The following is a 20,994-nucleotide window of genomic DNA, read 5'->3' as shown; positions in this document are numbered from 1 at the left end:
CTCCTTTGAAATGTGTTAATTAGTTTTAGGTTGTTAATTGCATATTTCTTTGAACACCATTTCATACTAGCAATGTACTAATTTGCTTTACATAAAAATAAATAAACTAAACATGCAATGCTCAATGTCAAATCCCTCATTTGGTTTATCAGGTGGAATATGGGGCTTGTAATGGATTTTATTTGATTGTGTTTGTATTTGCTTTGTGCCAACATGTACAACAGTTTAATTAAAAGAGAGAAAGCCTAAATGCAAATCCAAATGAAGAGGAAATTGAATTATTTTATTTGTTGTGTTGCCCTTTGGGTGTACTCTGGATTTCATTTTACCCAGTCAAAACTCCTGAGAACACAGCTCCCAGGTATGTCACAAAACATTTACATACACTGACATAGAGTCACACACACTATGAACAATGTTAATTTCAATGCATCAGTGACATGCATTTATGAACCCAATCCACCCCTACAGGCATATAAAATTAAAACCTTTCACTTATTAATTTGATACACTGCATTTTAAATAAGTTTATTTTCAGCCACTGTGGTTAGGAGAAATCAATAGAAAGAAAATATTTAGGGAAAGAAATTAAATTAAATTAATTGGCAACTGGTATGCTGATATGAGTAATGCTTGTGTGTGTTTTAGGGTTTTTGTTTTCTCTGTGGTTTGATTTGTCCTAACACAATACAATCTCCACTCCTCATCCCACATTAGCCCCACCATCAAGCCCAATTGCTCAGGAGCAGGGCTGCTAAGCCTAGTGCAAATTAACATAGTGGCAGCAAAAAATGGACACAGCAGAAGTTGATTTAATGCGCTTAATAAAGAACTGACTTGATGTTGACTGTTTAAAGACATTTTCAGAACCTAATGGTACTTGTAGCTCATCTGGGATGTCACATCAATGCGAGCTGTGGCAAGAAGCTTTGCTGTGTCTGTCAGCGTAGTGTCCAGAGCATGGAGGCGCTACCAGGAGACAGGCCAGTACATCTGGAGACGTGGAGGAGGCCGTAGGAGAGCAACCATCCATCAGCAGGACCGCTACCTCCGCCTTTGTGTGCAAGGAGGAACAGGAGGAGCACTGCCAGAGCCCTGCAAAATGACCTCCAGCAGGCCACAAATGTGCATGTGTCTGCTCAAACGGTCAGAAACAGACTCCATGAGGGTGATATGAGGGCCCGACGCCACAGGTGGGGATTGTGCTTACAGTCCAACACCGTGGAGGACGTTTGGCATTTACCAGAGAACACCAGTTTCAGCAGTTCCTGCAAGTCGAAGGCATTGATGCTATGGCTTGGCCCGCCCGTTCCCCAGACCTGAATCCAATTGAGCACATCTGGGACATCATGTCTCGCTCCATCCACCAACGCCACATTGCACCACAGACTGTCCAGGAGTTGGCGGGTGCTTTAGTGCAGGTCTGGGAGGAGATCCCTCAGGAGACCACCGCCACCTCATCAGGAGCATGCCCAGGCGTTGTAAGTGAACACACATCACAGCATGCCTGGTATAGACATGAACCTGAGTCTTGTGAGACTCTATGTGCTGTCTAGGTTAAGCTAGAAACATAACACCAGTTCAGTAAAGTGAGATTAACAGCAGGAAGTAAATTATTAATGTGAGCAATAGAAAGGTTTGGCAATTATAATTTCCAGACGAAGACAGACAGAAGTAGAGGCAGAAAATTGTTTGGACAGTGTCCCAGGACATGAAGGAAGTTATAGAGTTGAGGGGAGGAGGTGAGTTGCGTAATAATGATGAAGGCAGAAAGATAAGAGATGGTCAGGTATGAGAGTGGGGAAAAGTGTGGGACAGTGTGGGAAAATGGAAGGAGAAGAGAGAAGAGAGCTCTTATTGAACTTTTGACTTTTTTTCAATCAATAGCATTGACAACATTCAGGGCTACACACATCCTCACTCTGCTGTCTGTTTCAGTGTAAAAAATATAGATTTTTTTCTCTTTTTCTTAAAATATAGCAATTAAGTTTATGTAAATTATATTTATCTTAAGCCTTTGAAAATGTCAGCTTTAAAACTTGCCCTTTTGTCAGTGGGAAAAAGTTTGATGGCAAGATCTCACATCACACTCTGAAATTCAATCAAGATTAGTGTAAGCCTTCTATAAGCTTCAGTAATTAGTGCTCCTCCAAGCGAAGCAAGCATACCATTCAGCTAAATAAGGGCTGCTCTACCAGGCTTAGAGTAATTGCCTCACTCTATAAATCTTAATTTATCTTACATTTCATGCACTGCATGTAACTGAATAAAGAATTGGCTCTTTATATGTTGGCACCATTTTTTTTTTGTTTGTTTTATTTTTAAATTTTCTGTGCAGCTTTAATCTTATGGTATCATGCCACACAAAGAGGAAATGATTCTGTGTTAATGATGTTGGCTTTGTATGTGATGACAGGGCATGCAGATGTGCAAGCAATGCATAACAATTAGAATTAAATTATTATGTGTCTGTATTCTGTTATACATAATTTACACTAAAACAACACAGTCCTTGCCAAAGATCCTGCAGGAGTGATTGTTTACTGTTTGCATGGTGCCAGCAGATGGCTCTGAAACAATGTTTTGAAGGTGTTGCAAAAAACCCATATGTAGTTAATTAATGATACAAAAGTAATGACAAGAATTAAATATTAACGATTACTATTATTATTTAATATTAACTCCATCCTCTGATGCAGAACCACATGTTTTTATGCAGGCTGCAGATGGATTATATCTGTGTTTCACAAATGAAATGAAATTGAATTAAATATGTTCAATGGCACTGTTGACCTCTATTTAAACAAGACTAAAAATAAAATAACACCTTAATGTCCCCTAGAGGCTGAAGCCTTCATTACACTGCAAATGAAAGATCTGGATCACACTGGAACACAAAATTTACCCTTAAGAATGATACAAATTAAACAAGTTTATTCGGCCACAGAATGGTAAGAGAAAAGGTTGCAGTATCTAATGGGTTCATCCCCTGGAATCTGACATGACAAGACAAGGGTGATGTTGGAGGATATCTAAGTACAGACCCAGCTCATTTGACTGTTATCATGCCATTCGGTGCTAAGTTGTTAGTCATTACCATACGTATCAGAAGGCCAGTAGCTACATTAACATATACTGTGCCTATAAAAAGAATTCATCTCCTTGGATGTTTCATCATTCTATTGACATTATAAATCAATCATAGTCAATAAAGATTAGCGACTTTGACATTAAGGTATTTTTTTTTTGACATTTTTTTGTCAAAGTGAAACTTTGTTTCTACAAAGTAATGTCAATTAAATAAAAACATGTAAGGTGAAATCAGTGTTTGCATTTATATTCACCCCCTTTCAAAAAACTGACCTAATCCAACAGAGGTCCAGATTTTTGATGCTAGTAGTTCCACAATTAGTCAAATGGGGATCACCTGGGTGCAGTGTGTGTCTCAAGTGATTGCAGTATAAAGAAACTTGTGTCCAGTCACTGGTTAATCAGTATTCCTGGCTACCATTACACCATGAAGACAAAATAATACATCCATTCCAAGGCACTGAACATTCCTCAGAGTTCAATGAAGAGAAGAGAAGAGGAGCACTCCTTTGGAAAAGTCAAAAATGATTTGCATGATGAATAAAATCCCTTTCTAACTGCACAGCAAGTCAAGAAAAGGGTGCAGGTATCTATGTTTCTTGGTTAACAATCAAGAGAAAACCAAACCATAATCTCAGAGGATTCACCACAAGAGTCATACTTCTTTTTGGTTTTAAAGCTCAGTGGGATATGTTGCAGTTCACAAAAATGTCCAAAAAGAAAATAATTCTGAAACAAAGTTAAGACTATAAACATAAATCAACATCTATCAGAGAGATAACAAGAGGACAGTGTAGAGAGAGAGAAAAAAAAGGCAAATCTCATGACCCAAAACAGCTGTCAAACATGGTGCCGGTTCTGTTATGGCTCTGACATGTATGGACTAAAACAACAGGATGAAGCAAGTGACACAAAACTTCATATTCAACACATTCAGGATGAAATTCTGCAAAGTTCACAGACTGTGTCTACTTTCTTTCTGCTTGGTATTGTTTTTATTAACATTTGTTCACCAACTCTATGTTTTGATGTTGTTAAAGTTAAATCAACATATAAGCGACTGGCATTGTAAATTTAGTGGGACTACTGCTCCTTCCCTCTGTAACTCTCAAACAACATTTCTCCTGCAAATTCTTTCCATTCCCTCTTGTTGAACTTTCGCTGGTAAAGACAGAAAGAAATATTCAACAGCTACTGATATTTGTGAATTTTTTTTTTAGTAAAAGAAGCAGATGAAAATGTTTTTCTCGATAGTTATTGAGACTAACCCTGTGTATCAGTAGCATGTTTTATTCAGAAAACCCAAGAAGAAGTAAGAAGGTGGCCCATTTGATTATTTACACTGAACATTGCCCGACTGATGCTTCACTGTGCATTTTACACAGGTACTAGCACCCTGGCATTAGCAGCACAACTTTTAACGTGGCGTCTGACATGTCAAAACATTACTAGTGAATTAACTGTGAAGTGCCTTTGCTATGTTTGCATATTTATTTTACAAATGTGACAACATGAGCATAAAGCTAATGGTCACAGATTTAGTTTCCTGCAGCAACATGTGGATGATGAGAAGCTGCAGGAGAAATGCAGAAACTCTCGCACCAATACGAAAGCTCTGGAGTATGGAGGAGTAACTGGATAAAGTTATAGTTGCAGTAAGACTGGAGTTTCTTACACAAGATAACACATGAGTGGTTGAGCCGTGTCACTAAAAAAATTATCACCTTCTTTTGCTACCTTCCTCCAATGATCTGCACATCTTAGAGGTCCTTTGTGAGTCTTTCCAATTTTCCAGTGATGTCTTGTATGATCACTTAAACATGTTGCTCAAATAAAGCCAAATTAATGCAAATCATTAACATACTATACACACTGTATGACAACTGTACTTCAACTACAACTGTTCAAATTATATCTGTAAACGTATGTCTGTCTGTACGTCAGAATCAGGTCTGTTTTATTTCTAGCGAAACAACAGCATCTCGTCTGTGATAATACCTTTCAAGGTAGCTTAAAGGAGGGTCACTATCGACCCCACATGCCAGTTTGGTAGTAGTACAGTGGAAAAAAAAACTTTGTGAACCTTTTGGAATTTGGGTGGAAAAAGTATGTGAACCTTTGGACTTAATAGCAATATTCTTGGGATGTCTGGTGTGAATGGCTCTCTTAAGGTCATGCCACAGCATTTCAATCAAGTTGAGGTCAGGACTCTGACTGGGCCACTCCAGAAGGCATATTTTGTTCTGTTGAAGCTATTCCTTTGTTGAATTACTTGTATGCTTTGGGTCATTGTCCTGTTGCATCACTCATCCTCTGTGGAGCTTCAGTTGGCGGACAGATGGTCTTACGTTTTCCTCCAAAATGTCTTGATAAACTCTGGAATTCATTTTTCCTCCAATTACAACAATCCGTCCAGGCCCTGAGGCAGCAAAGCAACCCCAAATCATGACGCTCCATCCGCCATGTTTTACAGTGGGGATGAGGTTTTGATATTGGTGTGCTGTGCCTTTTTTTCTCCACACATAGTGTTGTGTGTTTTTTCCTCAATTTTGGTTTCATCTGTCCACAGAATATTTTGCCAGTAGTGCTGTGGAATATTCAGGTGCTCTTTTGCAAACTTCCAACGTGCTGCAATATTTTTTTTGGACAGCAATGGCTGTCCTCCCATGTACTCCATCCTTGTTTGATGTTTTCCTTATTGTAGATGTGTCAACAGAAATGTTAGCATGTGCCAGAGATTTCTATAAGTCTTTAGCTGACACTCTAGGATTCTTCTTTACCTCATTCAGCATTCTGCGCTGTGCTCTTGCAGTCATCTTTACAGATGGCCACGCCTAGGGAGAGTAACAACAGTGCTGAACTTTCTCCATTTGTAGACAGTCTGTCTTACCGTAACATAATCTTACTTAACTCAACATTCGGTTGAAAAAGGGCAGCAGAGGTTTTTGTTATTAGTGAACAGACTTCAGTGGGACAGTTCCTGTGCATCATCAATTCATGCTTTTTGCCCTGCCAAAAAAATCCTGACTACAATAATGATGCAAAACAATTTCACAGTCTAACTGTACAATTCAGTACCACATCATTTGCACTTTTCACGTTTTCAGCCACTATTTTCTATGTATAGCATGTCTAGAAACAAATCAATGATTATAGATACAGCATACTTATTTAAGAGTAGCCAGAGTAGCAGAGAAAAACAATCATACATGAGGAAATGAATTGACATTCATTTGTCAGAGCAGAGATGAAGATGAAATGGGTAAAAGTGAATGTCCTCTCTAAATGCTTGAAGCTGTAGTGATTTGCTATTACTGTGGTGGAGGTGAATTGTTGAACTGTCTGTAAATGCTGCAAAAACAAACCCAGACAGCTGAATTCATTTGCTGTTCTGCTGTCTGGATGCCACAAATATTACTCTCTAGCTCTGCCTCTTTATTACTACAGGAGCAGAGTGAAAGCACATTTTGTAATGCCTCACATGTGCTGTTTGGGTTGAAAAAAGATGTGTTAATCCTGTACTTGAAATTACACTATCTAATGAATGAAAAGTTGAACCCATTAGAAATAATCACAACTTTTGTTTAATTCAGCTCAGCCAGCCAGCCTCTCCTTGAGAATGGGCTTTGCCCCATTTGATTAATTGAGTTGCTCTGTGCTTGTTCTCTCTTGCAATGTTAAGAGGAGGACTTTGTAGCAAAAAATCTATAAATACTTTGTAGATGGTAAACTATTTCTATTTATTCATATTTTAATATGATTGAGATGCTTGCTGTTGAGTACAGCTATATATAGTGTTTCTGGCTCCCTAGGACTGTGAGATAGCTTGGTTATCACTAGGAGGAGATAATTTCTGTCTGGCTTTTCAGCAGTTATCCAGTGGGATGGTTGGAGGGCTATTGTCTAAGGGCATGGGGAGAAGACAGCTCCAACATTCAAAACCATGCTGAAAGGCAGGGGGAGGGAAGAGATTAACTGCAGAAGATGGATCAGCAACACAGCAATTTAAAAAAAAAATCATTTGATACCACATTACTTTGTACACAGTGTACTGAAAAGGGAGGTACACTCCCCTCCAAAGGAATTGGAAAAGAGAAGCCAGTTCTTTTATTTTTGTTGTATACTGAAAACATTTGGGTTTGACAATAAAAGATAAATATGAGACAAAGGGATTTACGTCAGGACATGATACACAACTTAGCTCCTTAAGTTGGTACCCACCCATTTTTCATGTGAGCAAAGGTATTGGAACAGATAGACTGACGTTAAAAACACATATTTCACGAATTATTTGCTTGCAATAACTGCATCAAGTCTGTGACCCACTGAAATCACAAAACTGTTGCATTTTTCTTTTGTGATGCTTTTCTAGGCTTTCATTGCAAGCCTATTTCAGCTGCTGTTTGTCACTTATTTCAGTCTCCTCTTTAAGAGGCAAAACACATGCTCTAAAGGGTTATCATCAGTAATGATTTATGAGCCTGTCCCAGAAGAAGCCATGCAGCCAAGCTATGGCATTTCCTCCACTGTGTTTTACATATGAGCTTTTATGTTTATGATCATGAGCAGATCCTTTCTTTCTCCAAACTTGAGCATTTTCATCACTTTGGTAAGGGTTCATCCTTTTCTCATCAGTCCATGAAACCTTGTCCCAGAATTTCTGAGGCTCTTTTCTGTACTTGATGAAAAATTCCAGCCTGGCCTTCTAATTCTTCTAGCTAATGAGTGGTTTGCATGTTCTGGTGTAGCCTCTGTACTTTTGTTCATGAAGTCTTCTGCGACCAGTAGATTGTGATACCTTCAATCCTGCCATTGGGAGGTTGTTGCTGATGTTTTGGAGTTTTTCTTTCCAGCACTCACAATGTTTCTGTCAACTACTGTTGTTTTCCTTAGTCTACCCGTTCAACGTCTGTTACTTAGTACACTAGTGGTTTCTTTTTTCTTCAGAAGATTCCAAGTGGTTGGATGGTTGGTTATGACCAGTATTTGTGCAATGGCTCTGACTGATTTTTCATCTTCTCCCAGCATCACAATTGCTTGTTTTTCACCCCTAGACAGCTCGCCGGTTTTCATGTTAATTACACCTAACTATAAATGCAGTCTAAACAGGCGAAACCCAAATCTGAAACTGAGCGTAGACATGAACACCTTTTACACTGTCTCTTAGGGCAGTAATACGCTGTAAAGGTCCCTCCTATAAGCCACCTCGAGAGATGGTGTCAGAGGTGAGGCGAGTTCACCCCACTGGCTGTAGGAAAGAGCCGTGATGGTGTCTGGTGTTAGGGGAGACAGGTTGTGAAATTTTGGTGATGCCAGTGAGACCAGATACTGTGGTTGTCTTTACTGGAAGATAAACAGAGTTTAGGACATGATTTGAACTTGTCACTTGTTAATCAGTATTCCTGGCTACCATTACACCATGAAAACAAAAGAACTCTCCCAGCAACTCAGATAACAGGTCATTGAAAAGTCAAGGAATGGATACAAAAACATCTCCAATGTCACGGTTTTAAGGGAGGGGGACGAGGCAGGAATGAACTAAACAGGATTTATTAGCAAAAAGTACCAAAACAAGGGAAACTAAGGGGGGTGTCAACAGACACTACAAAAACAGGCAAAACACGAGGACAAAGTAACAACAGAAAACTACCCAGATGGCGGAGAACAAAGTAACAAAACAGGAACCAAAGTACAAAACCAAAAACCACTGCTCAGAGGCAGGAAAACACTCACGGGAACAGGTAACAAAGTCCAAAGATTCAGGAGGGGAAAACAAGTCTAGAGAGTCCATGAGGAGGAAGCACAAAATCCAGAGTCCAGGGGGGGAAGCAGACAGGGCTGAGGAGGAATGAGCAGGAGCAGGCAAGGTTGGGCAACAGTCAGGGAAAGCAACAGGCAAGGAACCACAGGCTGGAGACAGGTTGGGGAAAACGACGCTGGAAACAAGAGTGGGGAATGACGACGATCTGACAGGGGAGGAAGGTCTGAGGAGAGCTTATGTAGTGTGAGGGGAACACAGGTGAGTCCAATATGCCGCTGATTGGCAAGAGCAGAGGGAGAGAACTGGCTGGTGGGCGGAGTGCAGAGGGAGAGTGAGGTGGAGCAGTGAGGGAAATCCTCAGCTTGGCCTGATGCCAGGCCGAAACCATGACATCCAATGCACTGAACATGCCCCCGAGTTGAGTGAAATCCAAGAAATTAAGAAAGGGAAGGAATACGGCACGTCTAAATCTGCCTAGAACATGCCGTCCACACAAGCTGAGTGACCGTTCTTTTGTTGAATTACTTGTATGCTTTGGGTCATTGTCCTGTTGCATCACCAATCCTCTGCGGAGCTTCAGTTGTCGGACAGATGGTCTTCTGTTTTCCTCCAAAATGTCTTTATAAACTCTGGAATTAATTTTTCCTCCAATGACAACAATCCGTCCAGGCCCTGAGGCAGCAAAGCAACCCCAAACCATGATGCTCCCTCCACCATGTTTTACAGTGGGGATGAGGTTTTGATGTTGGTGTGCTGTGCCTTTTTTTCTCCACACATAGTGTTGTGTGTTTTTTCCAAACAACTCAATTTTGGTTTCATCATTCCACAGAATATTTTGCCAGTAGAGCTGTGGAACATTCAGGTTTTTTATTGCAAACTTCAAACGTGCTGCAATATTTTTTTTGGACAGCAATGGCTTTCTCCATGGTGTCCTCCCATGTACTCCATTCTTGTTTAATGTTTTCCTTATTGTAGATGTGTCAACATAAAATATTTGCATGTGCCAGAGATTTCTGTAAGTCTTTAGCTGACACTCTAGGATTCTTCTTTACCTCATTCAGCATTGAGCGCTGTGCTCTTGCAGTCATCTTTACAGGACGACCACGCCTTGGGAGTGGCAACATTGCTGAACTTTCTCCATTTGTACACAGTCTGTCTTACTGTGGACACATGAACATCAAGGCTTTTGGAGGTACTTTTGTAACCCTTTCCCGCTTCATGCAAGTCAACAATTCTTGATCGTAGGTCTTCTGAGAGCTCTTTTCTGCGAGGCATGGTTCACATCAGGCAGGGCGTCTTGAAAGGGCAGGACTGCACTGTGAATGTTTACATGTTATGTTCAATAAAAACATGAAAACATATAATGTTTGTGTACTATTATTCTAAGCAGTGTGTTTTTCTATTGTTGTGACTTAGATGAAGATCAGAGCACATTTTATGACAAAATCAAAACCATGAAATTCCAAAAGGTTCACAAAGTTTTTCTTGCCACTCTATGTAGTACACAAAAACTCTCATCTTTATGGTTCATTTGTACATATTATATCTCATTAAAATCTTGAATCTATGAAACTAAACCATTTTAATTTTATCAGTTTGGTACAGTATGTTGATTTGAAAATACGACTCTATATTTATGAAAGAACATTTATTTATACATTTCACTAAGCTCAGGGAGGACTGAATGTTTTGCCAACTTTAATAAAAAGAACTCCACATTCCTCAGTGAGGGCAGCACAATGGGGCCCCTCAGGCCATGTGTTGCCCTTTTTGAACAGGTTCTTGTGCCCTTGAATCCTGATATACATCCTGATATTTGCAAGGATTGTTGATGTACATTTAATGAGATACAACAGCAAACCATATTGAACGGGGTTCCTTTTTGCTCTGCAAAACAGTGGAGTTTTAATTTGAGCCATGAAAATATGATTCAGGTTTGCCAGGAAATGAACAGGAATGCACCTTTATCTATGTCAGGACTAACTGAACAACATGGTGCATGGGGTAATAACCAGCTTAATTTATGCTGATGTTGTGCTATAAACTATTTATGGAGGCTGTTAGTGATTGTCAGCTTTATATTGCCACCCTGGCAGCTATAAAAAATCTAAAAACCATTTAAGGTGAATGTCAGAAACAAACAGGGACATGTTACAAAGCTCTAGTCCCAAGCCAGCGAAGCAGTGTTTGTCTTGTACCTTGTAAAACAGCACAGGCTCATTTTATTTCCCTTTCTCCTCTAATCGTCATTTCCATAATGGGACCTTGGTGTCCAGATGGCACGTAGTTTGATGACTCTCAGAAGGCTTGTTGGGAGGTTTGTTGGGTCTTTGAACATTTGCCTTCTCCGACGATCACTGTGGCAATGCATTAGAGTCCTGTTGTTCATTTTTTACATGTCTCAGATACTGTCAAATGGCTCACTGTTCACTTTCTTAGATAGAAATCAAGTGACCTTGGAGAGCATTTGCTGTCTTAATGAACATCATCTGTATTCATCCATGGCACAGCTTAACCAGATTGATCTGTAGTGGATTCCCTTGGTTTTTGCTAAGATCCATGCATTTCAACAAGGCCGCTGAATGCAGGAGATGGACTTTGAAGTAAGAAAAAGCAGCTGGAGCATAGTCTTCCCACATGTCCATTACTAGCCCCCTCATCCTCCTTAGCACCATGTCCACCAGGGAGTCTGAGTGCCTGTTAGAAACTGTGAGCTGTGCACTTTCCCGGCCTTTCATGCCCCTCTTTTTTCCTTGCATTCAACTTACATCAGCTTCCATTACAAAGTATCTAAAAGAGTATTACATGCCATTTTTACAAAATATGTAAATATTATATTATATGTAAATATATACCTTCTAAATAATTACATACTTGATTAATCCCCTTGGGGAAATTGTGTTTGACAGCTGCCAGATAGTACATATCGTCACTACTCAGGGTTTTGGTGCATTTTTCCAAGGACATCTTAACAGATAGCCAGGAGGAACCGGGAATCAAACCATTTGCCCTGGGGTTTGAAAACAAATGCTCTAGCTAATAAGCTACTGCTGCCTTAACTTACTATGTTGCAATAAAATTCTACATTATTTATTGTAGTGTGTAACACTTAAAACAGTGAACCATGTTTCAGTATGCACTAGAAAAGGAAAATCAGAATTACAAAAAAGATTTTATTATTGCCTCCTCCCATTTTGTTAAAAGAATTTGTGAAATGTAAATTGCAGATACTATCTAATTACTTTCAAATGTTTTTTTTACTTTTTTACTTCTATTACATGTGATGAAGAAAAAAAACGTACGTTATAGAGATATAAAGTCTTACAGTAGCAACAAAAAGTATGGCATTTCATGGTTTTTCAAAATGTGATCTGATCGTCATCTAAGTCAAGAGTATTAACAAATATAATATACAAACAAATATAATGTGACTAGCAAAAAACTGGTTTCTACAAAATAATGTTGTCAATTGAATAAAAATATGTAAGGGGTAATCAGTGTTTGCATTAATATTCACTCCCTTTAAAATGAGTGACCTAATCGGACCTAGTCCAATCCAATTGCGGCCTGGTGGCTCAATGGATAGATCATTGGGCTTAAAGGTTCAGGGTTCAAACCCTGTCAGAGACACCAGGTGTGTCCTTGAGCAAGACACTCCACGCTAGCTCCCTGGGTGCTGTATGTAGCTGCCCAGGAACAATTTCAATGTGACATATGATGATTAAAGGCCTTCTTCTTCTCCAACAGAGGTCTAGATATTTGGTGCTAGTAGTCCCACATTAGTGAAATGTGGATCACCTTAGTGCAGTGACTGTGATGTCTGGGAGGTCCAGTCACTGGTTGTTCCGTATTCCTGGTTACCATTACACCATGAAGACAAAAGAACACTCCCAGCAACTCAGAGAACAGGTCATTGAAAAGCATAAATCAGGGAATGAATACAAAAAAATCTCCAAGGCACTGAACATCCTCTGCAGTTCAGTGGAATCCATCATCAAGAAATATGGAATTTCTAAATCTGCCTAGAACAGGCATGGGCAAACTAAGGCCTGGGGGCCACATGCGGCCGCCGATCTTGAAATATTAAACAAAACTTGTTTTATTTTCCCTGCAATTTTAATTTGCTCCCTCTAGATGGTGCACTCTATATAAATTGACTTTATTGAGGCTCCGGGTACTCCACGTTTGCTTTTTGCTCCCTCAGCCCTTCTGTAAAGATGAGCGGACCTAAGAAAAGGAAAGAATACAGGGAATGTCGAGTGTTCAATAAGGAGTGGACAACTAACTATTTTTTAACACCGATCGACTGGTGTATACCTGATGTGTCAGGAAACTGTGGCGTTTTTTGAAAGAAAATAATATTAGCCGTCACTTCACCACGAAGCACGCTAATTATGCTAGCAAGCTATCAACAAAAGAACTGGAAGCTACTGCTCAGAAGTTGCCAGCTAATTTACATAGTCAGCAATATTTTTTTTTTCGCAGACAAACTGCCATTCCTGTCACACATGTCTTTTCTGTCAAGGAAAGCGCATACGTGGTGCGCAAATGAACGCACGTTCTCCAAATAAACAATGTTCCATCCTTGCACTGAACGTTGTTGACCTTTGGCACTGGAGACACAAATTGAATAGAAAGAGGAGAATGAGTACATCTGCATCTCTTATTGTTTTTGAAATAAAAACAGTCAGGAGGAGAGTGAGGATGATATCGTGAAGATAACAGAACTTGCAGTGCTTTAAAACAGCAATTGTCAGTAACCTAAAAGTTATTTTTTATTCATTTAATTTTCAGTGTTTTAAGACTAATTAAAAAAAAAAGTTAAATACTGTGGAACTTCAAAGACAGATCTTTTGTTGTAATGCTTTTGTTCATTTTCATTTGAAATTAAAGTTTTCTCCATATCACATGATATATATATTTATTCTCCTATGAGGTGGGGTTGCCAAAACACTCAATCCATCTGCTCCTGGTCCGGCCCCTCTGGTAGAATTTAGAACCCATTGTGGCCCATGAATCAAAACGTTTGCCCACCCCTGGCCTAGAACAAGCCTTCCACACAAACTGAGTGCCCATGCAAGAAGGAGACTAGTGAGAGAGGCCACTAACACTACTCTGAGGGAGTTACAAGCTTCAGTAAGTGAGCTAGGATAGACTGTATATACAATAACTGTTGCCTGGGTTCTTCACCAGAAAACTCATGTTTGGCACACACCAAACACTGCACATCACCACAAACACACCATCCACTATGAAACACGGTGGTGGCAGCATCATGCTGTGGGGATGCCTCTTGGCGGCTAGCACTGAAAGCCTAGTTAAGATAGAGGGTAAGATGAATGTGGCAAAATAATCCTCGAGGATAATCTTATTTAGTTGGCAAGACAACTACGGCTTAGGAGAAGATTTGTTTTCCAGCAAGACAATAACCTGAAGCCTACAGCGAAAGCTACACAGAAATGGTTTACCGACATCAAGGTGAATGTTCTGGAGTGGCCGAGTCAATGCCTAGACCTCAATCCAATAGAGAATTTGTGGATGGACTTGAAAAGGGCTGTTCACACCTGTTCCCCATGCAACCTGACAGATCTTGAGCAGTTTTACAAAGAAGAATGGCATAAAATTCCAGTGTCCACAAGTGCAAGCCTAATTGAGACCTATCCACATAGGTTCCATGCTGTGATTGCAGTCAAAGGTGCATCTACTTACTACTGACTTAATGGGGGTATTAATAATAATATTAATGCAAACACTAATTTCACCTTACATATTTTTATTTTTCTACTTTGTAGAAACCTGTTTTCAATTTGACATTAATGAGGTATTTTTCTGACATTTTTTGTCAAAGTCGCCAACTTATAGGCACTGTATGTCTATATACCTGTTGTAGTTATTTAGACTGAATTACTGAAGAACTAAATGATCTTTCTGGCAGCACCACCATTACAGTCCCAATATAACCATGGCTCAAGGGGACCCATAACATATAAGATGCCAAATTTAATGCTGATGAATAAATTTAAGCTTAAATTTAAACAGAAAATCACTTACTAAATAAGTGCCAAAAGAAACAAAGCAAAGAGGAAACCTTCAACCAAGCCACACAATAGGGTGGGGGATTCCAGCTTCCCCCACTGACCTAAAAATCATCCTGCTAAACAGAATTAAAAAAATGAAAATAATCAGATAATCAGCTAAACATACCACATGACATCCAGAAAGTCACAACACAAAACAGGATCTATGCCGGTGGTAGGAAGGAACCTGACAGCTCCTCTTTTACATCCATTGAAGTCTACTTTGGCAACAAGTAACTAGGAAAAAGAGACAGACAGTGACATCCACCTCTAGTCCTTGTACGCCAATAATTTGTAGACTTCATGGATGGTCTATGGACAGAAGAATAGATTGATTGTAGATTATTTTCATGAGATGAGAGTAGCAGTGGCATTGATAGCAATGGAAACATACTAGTAGCAATTATTTTTCAGTAGCTGGGTGTACTGTGAATTGTTTTTAGACTGATGTTTTGACAAGAAATCAGTGGCAGCTTTTGATGCAGGTTTGTATCTGAACCTTAAAGGGAATTTTTTTAAGAGTTGTTCAGCAGAATCATTTCAACTGTAGGAGCAGAATGCCCATTAAATTCCACATCTTTCACCCTTTAATCAATATGAGCACAGATACATTAGATTTTAGTCATTTGGCAAACACTTTTATACAAAGTGAGTGACTTACAAGCACAGGCAGTGTAAGGACCACAGCTGGGATTTGAACCCCAGTCTCCCACATGGAGGCAGTGATCTTACCACTACACTAACCAGCTGCTTTTATGCCTTCTCCCTTGTGTTTAATAGAACAGAAGGTAGAATCCTCTCTTAAACAGCCAGGATGTTTTGGGAGCTGCCCACCGAAATCTAAAAATCATTACATTCCTTGTCAGTGTGTCACTCCTACTGGATGTAATCATGGATTTACAATTCACTTGACACTTGCTTATTTCTGTGACTGTCGTGTAATCAACTATTATTTAAAGGATGTATTGAATGAAGGTAACATGTAGCAATAGCAAATGTTTCATAATGTTTCCTGTGGCAGCTACCATTACTCAAGCACCTTAATTGACACCTACACCCCACCCCACAAGAAATAACATATTTTATAAGCCAAAATTTCACCTGAGGCCTGTTCACACTTAGTCACTGTACAGATAATTATAAATGGGCTTTGGCCATGACAACTGCTCGGACTTAGATGCTTCTAGTCTGATCAGTCTCTGCTGCGATTTTGGCAGAGAAAACTGTTAGGTGTGTGGTGTGTCAAAGTCTTAAGAACCAGCTGCTGTCAGTCGTTCTCATATTATTTTTTTTACACACTAGTTACAACAACGACATTAGTGACTGATGACATTAGTTTCACCTAAAATGAACTTTGTATTACAAAGTCAACTCACCTCTATTTCCTACTATATAGTACAGTCTGTGTTGTCTATGCCTCTCCATCCAGAACCTCACTCAAACTGTGTGTGTTTATTCAATTTTTTACACTGCTACACATACATATGAGAATGTCTTTTCTCACATGATTTGTGGTCTTATGAGCACCCAGAACATCAAGTTCTTACTGAGCAGTTGTTAAATGTGTTGCCCACCTACTTTTGTGCTGCTGCTTCCAGACTATCAATGTCTATATAATTGCAAACCATTTACCATTTTATACAGTGCATTCAAAAAGTATTCCCAGTGTTTAACCTTTTTCACATTTTATGTAATAGCCTTATTCCAAAATGGATTAAATTTCTCTCATAATTCTACAAACATATCCCATAATGACAACGTGAAAAAAGAAACCAAAAAATCACATGTACATACTGTATTTACAGCCTTAGTGCAATATCTATCACCTATTTTTGGGCAGTTTCTTCCATTCTTCTTTGCAGCATCAAGGTCTATCAGGTTGGATGGTGAGCCCCAGCTAGGAAGGAACGTTCTCACAACTTTTACTAATATTACCAAAAAGTTCTGCAAATATTACAGATAAACATTATTGGAAAACATTATATTAATGTTCTAACAATGTTATGAATGTAAAAAAAAACATTGCTGTAATGTTATATTTAAACCAATGTATAACATTCCAACTGAAACATTCTAAAAATGTTCTTAAAACATTGTAAAAGCAAGCAAAGCAAAAGCAGTTTTCAAGTATTTTGGGGAACATTCCAGCAATGTTGTATATTTAACTAAACTAAAGCATGCTGGCTGCAACATCCTGAGAACCTTCTTAAAACATCTTCAATGTAATGTTTTTTCAATGTAATGTTTAACAGTTAGACAATGTTACATAATACACCAAGGTAGAACTTTCTGACTGCAACATCCTGAGAACCTTCTGAAGATATATCATATATCAATCAAACATTTTTCTTCATCACAATCTAACAATGCTTATAACTGTGCTTAATAACTTGTAATTAGTCATAACTGTAATTACTGATATTACAGACTGTGTGGTTTGTTTTTTGGGTGTACATTTGTTTCACCTGATACAGTAATCACGTTTTGTTGTATAATTACGTATACCTTGGCCCATGCTTATGAGTTAACATTAATCACCTGTTGCTACAGTTTCTCCCTTTGGCTCCTTGTTTGGTTTTGTTTTTGTTTCCCTTTGTGTTTCACCTGCTCTCCTGCCACACCCATATATGGAGTTCCGCTTCCTCCACTCACCGCACTCATAATATAGAAGCTTGTATAGCCAATAACGCAATTTAATAGTTGAAGCTACAAAATGCATCTACTGTATGTCACCAGACAGTCATTTTTGTTCAGTTTGAGTGTGAGGCACTGATGGACTCAAAGAATAGGAGAAAAAGAGATTTCTTACATTTGTCTCTGTTTTCACCAGGCTTGAGAAGACTAACATGTAGTACTGTATTAAATGATAATTCTAAATGTTCTGACCAAATCACCCAGATGTCTTCACCTCAGCAAAAGTGTTAACACAATTGCTGTTTTTTTCCAGATCAAAGAATTACTTTTTTAACAGTAACAGTAACAGTTATATGTACACTGAAATGCAAACAAGCATACAAATTTTGTATAGTGTAAGGTGGATCTGAAACATTTTGGTCTTGTTTTTTTATAAATGAAGATGACAATGAGGAGCTCCTACTGCCAGAGCAACATACAGGCAGTGTTCATGAATCAATGCCCAAACTTCCAAAAAAAACTCGATTTAAGTAAATTTCTGCATGCTGTAATTTCAGTGTCTTGTTATCCTGTTCATGTTACGTTCTTAAACCCAGAGTAAAAACGTTTTAGAAACTTTTAAAAAACTAACCATTCCTAATTCCTAGCTGGGGCGTTGGTACACAGCCATTTGAAGTGATGAACTTCAAATGGCTGTGTTTGAGGTCCAGACTAAAGTCTCCCAGTTCCCCACTGAAAAACATCCCCACAGCATGATGCTGCCACCACCAAGCTTTACTGAAGGGATGGTATTGGCCAGGTGGTGAGCGGTGCCTGGTTTCCTACCAACATGATGCTTGGCATCCAAGCCAAAAAGTTCAATATTTTTTTCATCAGGCTGTCATGTTTCAAGTGGTTTTCGTCTGTCCACTCTATCATACAGGCCTGATTGGTGGAGTGCTGAGATAGTTGTTGATCTGGAAGCTATTCCTTAGACTTCATAGCTTAGTTTGTGCTCTGACATTAACTGTTGACCTTTGTAGACAGGTGTATGCCTTTCCAAATCATGTCCAATGAACTGAATTTACCACAGGAGGACTCTAATTAAGTTGTTGAAACATCCCAAGGTTGATCAGTGGAAAGAGGATGCACCAGACGTCAATTTTGAGTGTCATTTTTAGAATGAATTTAATCAATTTTGGAAAAAGGCTGTAACATAACAAAAATGGTAGAAGTTCACTGTGAATAGTTTCTGGTTGCACTGTAGTAATGTTTATATTCTGGACAGGGAAAACAACTAGTTCAAATGAGATGTGTTTACTACAACCCTTATTAAACAGAAGAGGTGGTTTAAAGCATTCATTTATGACGCTATACAAATAAAATTGAATTGAATTGAATTAAACAAAACGATGCTGCCTTGTTTTTAAATCAAGTCCGCTTGAAATCCAACTAAAACTTAGTGCCCTGTATATGTCTACATGAGTAACCTTTTGCAACTCATGCCATATTTCTTTAATTAAGACAGTTTGCACTATAAAAAGGAGGATTGTGGCTGTGACTGTCGCGAGTGGACAACTGATTTCTGAAGTGAATTTGTTGGAACATGACAACAAGTTAACAATGTTAACTTGACCAATAATTTCCTGAACAAGGTATTTCCAAACAGGTAAAACTCTCCTCCCAACCTACAGGATTTGCTGCTGATGTGTTGATGCCACCTTGTCTTGTGGAGACCATCCCTCAATGGGTCAAAGTTGTTCTGGTGTCAGGGGGAAGTCTACACAATATTAGGGAGATGCATGTGACTTATAAAACTGAAATCTACAGTAGCATTGTATTGAGGAAGACAACTTTGTATGGTGGATGAACTCAGACATGGATCTAGAATCTACCTTTGTGCAAGCAGCCTCTGCTTAGGATTCCCTAATCTCCCCTCTCATCATTGTGTCCTTTCGTCACTGATGCTTTTTGCCCACTGTAATCTCATTTCCACCACTAATGCCTGTTTCCTGGAGATGGTGTGCTGACAAGGCACATTGTGATAATGATTCATGCACACAACCAAATGGGATTTCTTAAAAACCCCTGACTTGGGGAGGGATAGCTTCCCTGATAAGATTTGCTTGCAAGCTTCTTTAGTGATAATAGGTGTAATGCAGGATGTGAGTACTTGTTTAAAGCTGACTGTTACACTGCACACATATTGGAAGTGCACAGAGACTTTATAGTTCCCCTTCACCACTCAACTCACCCTGTGATATAACAGGCAATTTAATTCTGTCTGATGTTGAGTGCAGTACATGTGTTCTATTAGATCAGTGTCAGCATGTCTGTACTCCTGCGATTATCTGTCCACCCAGAACACCATGCTGTTTGATGTGCATAGAATATTTAAAATTTCATATGTGCTTTTATGTGCACTCTGTCTGTGGTTCTAAAATCCATGTCAGAGGGACAGAAGATGTATAAAACATAAAAATGTCTTACTTTAATGTTCTGCCTATGTTTGCCTGCAGCAGCTTTGACTTGATTAATAGAGCTTTTGGTCACTAACTAAAAGCAGAAACAGGCAACTTAATTCCCATTAGCTCACAAACTCAAGTTAATAAAGGAATAATTGCAGTGGCCTTATTACTTGCTCCATTTACTCTACTACTACTTTCTTTCTTTTCTTTCTTTTTTGTATTTCCACAGGACGGAATCTAGTGTATTTCATTCCTGCAATGTTTTTATACAATGTTTTATAAATGTTTTTATAATATGTTATACATAATACATATCAGTGTAGCACCATAATTTCGAGGACATTCGTAAAGGCTGTAATTCAATTCAGTTTAGTTTTATTTGTATAGCGCCAATTCACAACAGAAGTTATCTCAAGGCACTTTGCAGTACAAGGTTTAAGGCCTTACACAGTACAATTATACAAAAAAATGATATAGAAAACCCAGCAATCCCATTTGAGCAAGCTTTAGGCAACAGTGGAGAGGAAAAACTCCCTTTAGAGGAAGAAACCTCCAGCAGAACCAGGCTCATAGTGGGTGGTCATCTGCGTCGACCGGTTGGGGTGAGTGGAAAGAGGAGAGAGCAGTAACAAAAAGAACAACAAGCAGCAAGAACATTGGGCAGGTCAACTGGATTCTGGAGATAACAGCTCTAGGCCAAGGATACCTGCAGAAAAGTACAGAGAGAGGGAGACAGAGAGGAGGAAACACAACAACAGGAGAGAGAAGACACAAAGTTAATGACATGCAATGGTGGCATTTGAATTGATATAGGAGAAAGGAGAGAGGAGCTCAGTGTATCAATAGAGGTCCCCCAGCAGACTAACCTATATCAGCATAGCTAAGAGATAGTTCAAAGTCACCTGACCCATCTCTAACTATAAGCTTTATAAAAAATCTAGTCTTAAATGTGGAGAGGGTCTGCCTCCTGAACCCGAACTGGGAG

This window comes from Anabas testudineus, chromosome 5, assembly GCF_900324465.2.
Source record: "Anabas testudineus chromosome 5, fAnaTes1.2, whole genome shotgun sequence".
Lineage (NCBI taxonomy): Eukaryota > Metazoa > Chordata > Actinopteri > Anabantiformes > Anabantidae > Anabas > Anabas testudineus.
The sequence above is the reverse complement of the archived record's forward strand: the minus strand, read 5'-3'. Positions refer to the sequence as shown.